This window comes from Pteropus alecto, unplaced genomic scaffold (genome assembly GCF_000325575.1).
Source record: "Pteropus alecto unplaced genomic scaffold, ASM32557v1 scaffold8, whole genome shotgun sequence".
Taxonomy (NCBI): domain Eukaryota; kingdom Metazoa; phylum Chordata; class Mammalia; order Chiroptera; family Pteropodidae; genus Pteropus; species Pteropus alecto.
This window is the reverse complement of record NW_006494609.1, coordinates 23,757,518-23,766,652: the sequence shown is the minus strand read 5'-3', so window position 1 is coordinate 23,766,652 and position 9,135 is coordinate 23,757,518. Positions and strand designations below refer to the sequence as shown.

Sequence of the window (9,135 nt, the reverse complement as noted above, 5' to 3'; positions counted from 1 at the left end):
TTCCAGATCTCCCAACTAAGCCACCATCACGCAACTATAACTACGCAAGCCACTTCGTCAGAGAGAAACACACAGTGGCACACACACATTTACACTGCTTGATATCTCTTTTATTTCTAGGCTAAGTCGTTATAACCAAAGGTAGGTTATATAAAAAATAGTGCTAAGGCAACTGGCTATTTAGAAAAAAATTAAGTTGCATTCTTACCTGCACTATATACTAAAATAAATTCCATACTGATTTAAAGCATTAAATAAACTGGAAGAAAATTTAGGCAAAAGTCTACATGTACACAGGTGAAGGTAAAGCGTGTTCTATGAATAAAATGGCAGAAAACTAAAAGACTCACAAATCTAGAGGGGACAGCCCTGTACGCCCCACGCCCATTCCTTCCCACACTCCGCCCTCAGGAAGCAAGTCGGGGGGGTGTGGCCCACTCAGGGCGCGGAGGGCGCTGAGGCCAGGAGAGGGAGCACCCATCATCTGGACTTCCATCTGGGAGACTGTCTCTTCTCTGCCCCTTCCCTATTTATTTAGTCATTTATGTCAATACAAACTGTAGGTATTTGTTTTATACTTTAGGTTATACCTAAATAACACTAATTATCAAAAATACCACGTTACTTACTTTGTTGCTCAAACCGTCCCAGCTTCGACCAGTGGGAGCTCTTGTGGTCGGCTCTCATGTCCCTGTGACACGCTCCTGCTCGTTTTCTGACCCATCCTTGCTTCCTGGCACTAGAGGACACTCCGGGTCCATCATGTATTCTCTGTGCCCCGGCTCCAGAACCAGCCATTAGTCCAAGGAGCGCTGGTCTGTGTGATGGCGGGGTGCTTTCAGAAACCAAACCTGGGCCAGAGGGCTTCTTCTCAAAACCCATAACCCCAGTTTCTAATCATGAGAAGATCAGACCCACCCAAATTGAGGAGTTTTCTATGAAATACTGACCAGTACTTCTCAAAACTGTCAAGATCATCAAAAACAAGAAAAGTCTAAGAAACTATCACAGACCAGGAAATATGATGGTGAAATGCGATGTGATGGGATGTCTGTCCTGCGTGGGGTTCCGGGATCAAACAAGGATTTTAGGAAAAAATTAGTAAAATCCAAATAAAATGTGGAATCTGGTTAATAATTATGTACAGATGCCACAGCCTTAGTTGTCACAAGTGAACATGCAGGAGTTAGCACTAATTCTGCGACTTTTCTGTAAATCTAAACTATCTAACGTAAAAAGTATTTTTTTTTTAATGTAAACACAAAGAACACAAAAAAGTACATGTATAACTTTGATAAAAACAAAACCAAAAAAACGTTTTGGTTTCCAGAGCATTTCCACATGCTCACTGTTTCATAAGAACAAAAAGAAGTCTTAAGCATTTTAGTCAACTGCCACTTAGTCCCACTTACGACAGATGGCACGGACGGTGCAGGGACTTAGGCTCCTGCCACCCAGGACAGGGAGAGAGCTCACGCCCTCACTCCCTGGCACGAGTGCACCTCTGATTCAGAACCACACAACTGCACGCACACACGCGTGCAAACACACTTCTGTGCTTCTGACAGTTCACCGAGAACATCGGACGCTACCTAACTGGGCTGTGTGGAGTGGCAGGTGAAAGGACTTCTTAAATCCTCAAATATAGAAAGGACTTGACACTTCTGCCACAATAAAAATAGACCAACCTAACACTGAGACAAGAATAGAAACGCTGACTACACTGAATATTTTATAAGACACACACACAAAAAAATTAAGCCAGAACCACTTAGATTCTAAAGGCACTTCTTAAAGATGACTCTAGGTCACATAGACTGAATCTTGTCATATCAGATTATCAACTGCATGTAATGGTCTTGTTTCTCATCTCTGCCACCTGGTCATTTCATATGTTTATATTCCCTTTGGACCACAATGAGATTATATGTACACACAATTAAACATTCTACTAATTAATAGGCAATACAATGTCCAATAGTCTGACTATTTTACCACAATAGTCCCCTCTCTCAAAAATTAACAAAAAGGCGGCAAAGGCCAGAAAAAGAAAGCCCATCGCCCTGATCATTTATTTTATTATCATGTGAGATCCTGCCAGGAAGAAGTAAAAAGCTCATGGCGGTAAAGACAGCTGGGAAAAAAAAAAAAAGCACCCAAAACGAATGTGTGAAATTAGATTAGTGGTGGTGGCTGCCCAACAGATAATAACTGAGAAATCACTGAACTGCGTACTTTAAAATGGTTTCGTGTTATATGATTCATGTCTCAGTTTTTTAAAAAAAAAAGGCACGTGGTGTAAGAGGCAACAGGCCTGCAGGCGCAGCGCGAAGGGCGGCCAGGAAGGAAATGTGAGTTAATCCGACAGTTCTTGACTGGAAAACGAGGTTCCCACAGACACAGCAAAGGGAAGCACAGGAAAGAAAAATAAGACAGAGGGAAAGACACAGCGCTTCAGCTGGCAAAGCCTGGTAGCAGGACATGACATCTGAGCTGAACCAGCGGGAAACGCCGCTGGCCAGACCCCACTACCGCTGCATACAATCCTAAACCCCAAGAGCTCCAGGCACCCAGGGGTCCCCACTCGGGGGGAGGACTGTGGAGAAGCAAAGAGCCTCTAATGAGCCAGCAGAAAACCACCGAGAATGTTCAGGGAAATAAATGCTCAGTCCACGGTCTGAAGGAAACCTAAGCCCCGGGTGTGGGGTCGGGAGGGCAGTGGGGCCTCTGGAGACGCTCAGGGAATGGGATGAGTGCTCTTTTAATGGAGACCCCAGACTTCCCTCCCGCTTCCACCCCGTGAGGACACAGCGAGAAGACGGCCCTCTTTGAGCCAAAAGAAGGTCCTCGCCAGTGAATCTGCCCGCACCACCATCTCGGACTTCTCAGCCTCCAGAACTGTGAGAAATCGACTTCTGTTGTTTATATACCACCCAGTTTATAATATTTCATTACTGCATCCCAAATGGAGTAAGAGATTCGGTATTTGGAACTCAAGATTACATAGTACTGTGGGTTAAATGACACAACTGTCAAAACTTAAAAAATTAGATGAATGACCCATCAATTCCACCCCTGGATATATGTCCGAGGACAATGAAAGCCTGCTTCCATAAAAACTTGCAAACAAATGCTCCAAAAAATAAAATGCTGGACAAATGTAAAACTTGTATGTCAATATATTGGTATTATTAAAAATAGCCAAAATGTGGAAACAACCCAAATGTCCATCAACTGATGAATGGATAAACACAACGGGGTACAGCCACACAGCGGAATATTACTTGGACATAAAAAGGAACAAAATACTGTATATATCACAACATGACTTGCACTGTGCCACTGAAATGAAGCCGCACAGAAGGGCCACGCACGCGCTGCACAATCCCACTCACACGACGGTCGGTTAGTGGCTGCCAAGGGCTGGAGAGGGCGTGGGGAGTGACTGCTAGGGGCACAGGGTTTCTTTCTGGAGATGAAAACATTCTGGAACTAGACAGTGGCACAACCCTGTGAACTTTTTCATATGTGAATCATACAGCCATAGTTTTTTTTAATGAAATGATATAAACCAAAGAAAAAACACAAAACCCCACTTTGGGACCAAATCTATTTTGCTGTTGTCAAGGAGTCACAGAAAGCTTCTTTTCTCAGTCTTCTATCCTCTGCTCTCTCTTCACAAAAACCTCAAGTCCTCTTCAATGTACTAGAAATTTCCAAATACATAACACATTATCTACTGTAACTAAAAAGCAAAGTAACCAATAGTTATATTAGCAGTAAAAATGTACGTATTTTTTGGTTCTGAAATTATAAAGACTCAAAGGGGGAATACAGCTTCCTTGAAAAGAGGTGAAACAAAACAGTAATTCTAGAATTGTCAGACGTGTGGGTTTTGTTCTGGCGGGAGCAGGAGAGGGTGTCCGCACCCCGCCCCCGGCTTATATAACAAAGTTAGGGTTCATACTTGAGCAAAATCCATATAAAAGTCTCTTGGAAAGCCTCAATCTTTTTCAAACAATGACACGTTTGGATAAAAATACAAACATCGTGCCTTTTTGTAGTGCGTATTACAATAATGAATTATTTTATTTTCTAAATATAACACCCTGTTATAATAGCAAATACATTTTATCCAGCCATACACTGCCTACCCTTTCCCAGCTAAGAATCATTATTCTCAAGGGAGGGTGTGCTCCATCAGGTCCCTCTCTCTGGGCCAGGAACTGACAGCTGAGAGGGCCGAGCCAGAGCTGGCCAAGGGCCTTACCGATGAAGATGTTGCTGCCTCATCACTTCCCACCAGCTCCATGGCAACTCTGCTCATCTGATCTCCCTCTATTCTAATCTAATCCTTTCATCTTCTCTTCTAAACTTGACTCACAAGAATGGACTGGAATGAATGAATGTGCTAGCTTAAAAATCACGGAAATCTATAAAGTGAATGTGTTCAAATGAAAGACTCCATAATTACAGCCTCTATTCTGAATCCGTTTCCATCCGAAAACTTAAAGCCACAGAGAGAATAAAGCGCAACTTGCCCCGGGGGCGATCCCATCACAGACTTCTAGGGGAGGAGAGAGGCAGGGGTCAGCGCTGGGCCCCTCCCCACAGCCTTGCTCAGGAGGTGAGTGGGCTTCCATCTTGAACTGGCCGCCTCCAGGTCCAGTGGACCCTCCACCTCTACAGTCTCCTCACCACAGCTCCTGCCTGTTTCCCAGGAAGAGTTTACTTAGCCTGTCAAGGAACAAGGCTACACCTGGGGAAGGTGCTCCCCGCCCCCACCACTGAGCAGAGGTCCTGGCCAGGGCCAGGCAAAGCACTGAGGTCGTTTAATTTGCCATGAGACCAGAGGCCCATCTCTCCAGATGCGAATGTTAAGGAGGAGACGCTACAGGGAAGAGCACTGCATGAAACTAGGAGAGAACATGCTTCTTCCTAAAACAAGGATGAATAAGCCCAAATGATGCAGATGTTTCTATTACAAGTCCTTGGTTGAACAAACAGAAAAGAAAAACAGCTTCGCGACACGGTGACTGAGAGAGCACCTAACGGTATTACGGGATCTGACGCTGAAGGATAGAGTGTCATTCCGTGGAAGATTATGTCCAAATGAAAAATGTCAGCAGATTAACATGGCACCGTAAGACTGAGTTTACGCATCTAAGTGCTAACCAATGATAACAGCACTTACACGTGGAATAATTGTCCTCCCTAAATGAAGAAAGGCAATGAAAGAAACCATTTCAAAAAAATCGGTTCTCTCAGAAGAGAACAAATGGGCAAAGGGACAACCCTCATTTACACCTTCACATCTTTCCGTATCATGAGTTTTCCCAAAAGAGCATACATTTTTTTTTTATGATTGAAAAACATAAACAGAGAAGACAACAGGAAGCAGGGACCATAAAAGAAAAAAAACAATAAACTGGACTCATCAAAATTTAAAACTAGTGGGTGGGGGGAGGTCGAAGAGGGTAAAGGGGACAAATATACGGTGACAGCAGCAGACTTGACACACAATGTGCTACAGAACTGCGCACCTGAAACGTGTGACCTTATTAACCAATGTAACCCCGTTACATTAGATAAAATAAAATTTAAAAGAAAGCAAAAAAAGATGGGACAAGCTTTGATTAAATGAATAAAGCCTCTGATTAAAAATAAAAAATTAACTACTTATGATTAAAAGGTACAGCCAAAAAACAAATAATTAAGCTACAGATTGGGGAAAAAATATTTGCAAAAACATGTCTGGCAAAAGACTTGTACCCAAATATATAAAAATTCCTACACTCAGTAATGAAGACAAACAATTCCAAAGCAGGCACACGAAAGGCCAGTAAGCCTGTGACTCAGAGCTCACCGCCGTCAGCCATCAGGGAAATGCTCACTGACTGCGGACGCGGGGGCACGACACAGCCACTGGAGTGGCCACGGTGCAGGCGGACACCGGCGCAGGAGCCCGGACACCCGTTCACTGCAGGTGGGGGTGTGAGGCGCACCACCACGTCGGAAGGCTGGCAGGTTCTTTAAAGGTTAACCATGCATCCACCCTGTGACAGGGCCCACTCCTAGGTATTTACCCAAAAGCAATAAAAATGTATGTTCACACAGTCTTGTCCAGGCACGAGCGACTCCAGCCCAGAAGAGCAGCAAGAGGACAATGGCTGAGCGGCAGCAGAGGCGACAGCGAGACCCAGCTTGGGAGTGGAAAGGAAGGAACCTCTGGCACTTGCGATGACAAAGACTAGTTCCAAATGTGACGCTGAAAGAGGCCGGATGTGGAGACACATGCTGCATAGCCTCATGCACATGAAATTCTGCCATCGGGAACCTAACCCAGCGCGACAGAAGTCAGAGCGGTGCTGCCTGAGGGGGGATGGCTGCCCCGCCAGGGGCGTGAGGGAACTTTCTGGGTTCCATTTCGATATGCAGTCATCAAACTGAATGAACAGTACATTTAAAATCTTAATGTTTCACTGTACGTAAATTACATCTCAATTTTTTTAACGCCTACAGCACCGGGTCTTCCTAGGTGGTCTCCCATCCAGGTACTAACCAGGCCCAACCCTGCTTAGCTTCCAAGGTCAGACGGGATTGGGCACGTTCAGGGTGCCAGGGCCACAGACTATATCTCAATTTTTTTAAGCAGAATTTCCTAACATTTAACGCTGTCTGTATTCAGAAACTGTTACTCCAATGTTAACTGGAAGATGGTTATGAATGGTTTTGTTTCAAGAACACAATATAACGGAAGTGCAGCAGGCAGACTGAGATGCCCCTCATTCCTGGCCCCGGGTGGACCCACAGCGCCTCCCAGTTATTAGAGCACTAAGCTAGGTCTTGCAGTAAGAGGACCTGGCAGATGTAACTAAGGCCCCAAACCAGCTGACCGTGAGCGAGGGGGAGCAGCCCAGTGGCCTGACCGAACCATGAGCGCTGTGGATCTGGGTCTACGTGGCCGAGACTGCAAGTGCGGGACGCACCTGGTCTGCAGGAGGCTCCCCACACCCGGCCTCGAGGATGGAGGCTGCAGGGCAAAGAATGCGGGGCAAGGACTGGCGGCCGCCCCTGGAACTAAGAGCCCCCAGCGGACAGCCAGCCAGCAAGGACACCAGAAGGACTTCCGCCCCACAACCGAAAGAACCAAATGCTGCTACCCCGAGCTCTGGGGCAGAACTGCCACCCACAGCCCACGTGTGACACAGCCACACGAGCCTTGAGTGTGTCAGGATCCAAATCAGCCATGCCCGGACCCTCCCCTGCAGGCACTGTGAGATAAATCTTATTGCTTCAAACCACTCAATTTGTAGCAATGTATCATACAGTAAATAGGAAACTCATAAAAATATTATACTTAAAAAGCTTTAGAACTTAAATATTTTAGTTAAAAAGAATAGCAATCATAGATAAACCTTGAGGACATTACACTAAGTGAAGCAAGCCAGTCACAGAAAGACAAATACTGTCGACTGCCCTGCACGCCGTTCGCAAAGCAGTCAAGTTCAGAGACAGAAAGCAAAGGTGATTGCCAGGAGCTGGAGGGAAACGGGGAGTTGTTCTTTAATAGCTATAGTTTTAGTTTTGCAAAATAAAAAAGTTCCAGAACTCCTAGAACAATGGTGTGACTATACTTAAGCCTTACTGAACTGTACACTTAAAAACAGTTCAGATCTTAAATTTTCTTTATCTCAATTTTTAAAAAACAAATTATCTGAACGTAGTTTTTGTTTGGTCAATAACACAAATCCTTTAGAAACAGGAAGAATAAATCAACTTAAGAGAAAGCACGGCCTGTATTCACGGTAAGAAGGGAGCATCAGCACCGACCCCCTAATCATGGCCGGGCTCCGTGAAGCGCACGAGCACTACAATCCCACACGGCCGGACGCCACACGCCGCACGGCAACCCCAAGGAGTCGCCACCCCACACCGTATCACCCAGGCTTTGGACACAAAGGCCTGGGGCACGTGCTTCCCAGGGGAAGTTGCCCTCTCTAACCCACAGATCGGAGGTGGTGACAGCACCATTTTATCTGGCGCGGCGCTAACTTCACTATCATTAGTTCTGTTAGTAGCCAGGCAGCCAGCTTCACACTGGAACATAAACGTCCACACTATGCAATCAAAGTCAGGAACAATGCGCGCGTTAAACTGAGGTAACTGGGATATTTTAGAACCAAGGAAATAACCTCTACTTTATATATGCATTTAACTCAGCTTAAAATGCTCATTCTATTGATACTGGCTTATCTGCTTTATTTTTTAAGTACAGACAACATACCAAGCATATTCAAAAGCATAAATCCAAACTGCTTCATGTGTCTCCAAAAATTAACTTAAAAAAATACAATCCTAATTCATTTTTGACCTAAGAGTATATTAATCCGGAGGCTACAGGGCAGAATGACACCCGGACACCTTGGGAGAAACAATGCAGGTCATCTCTGAATTAACCCTTCCCTCCTTAAGAAGTAAGGTCCTCTGGAAAAATTAAGAAGGTCATTAACCACTTCCTAGAAGCCAAATTCAGCAGATTTTTCTGTCCAACTCTTCCGTGACCTCAGCCAACTGGACACTGACCTACTCTCCCTCCCTCATTCCCCAAGGCTCACTCCCCCTACCCTGCAGGACCCCTAGGAGCCTCCGCCAACATCAGAAGTCCTCTGGGCGAGTGGCTTCGGACAATATGATGTCTCTCAAACCTTATCTCCAGCCTAGAGCTTCGTCTTGAGCTCCTGGCCTGAATCTCCAAAGGCCCGCCCGCACTTCAGATTTAAGGACCCCACACCAAGCCCGAAGTCTCCTCCTCCTCCCATCTTCCTCATTTTAGAGGGTGTCACCAGCCAGTGAGTCAACCAAGTTAGACGAGGAAGTAATTCTAGACGCACACCTTCAATAGGCACATGTTAAGTGCTTTCCATGCCAAGCACTGACCAGGAATACGACAGGTAAAAAACCCACCCACTTACATCACGGAGGTAAGTGGAAAAGACAGACAATTAACTAAATTGTAAAATAATACAGTAGAGCAGACAGTGAGGAGCCTCTCGAGGGGCATGTGGGAAGCGGGGACACACTGACGAGCAGAAGGGCAGACAGACCGGCCTGCGTGAGGGCGCGCACAGCAAG

At 45.5% G+C, this 9,135-nt stretch overlaps 1 pseudogene; it reads right to left on the bottom strand.

Annotated features, from left to right (window-relative positions):
- Positions 1–6,513: 6,513 nt before the first annotated feature.
- LOC112473706 lies at positions 6,514–6,632 on the bottom strand (annotated as a pseudogene).
- Between the last annotated feature and the right edge of the window lie 2,503 nt (positions 6,633–9,135).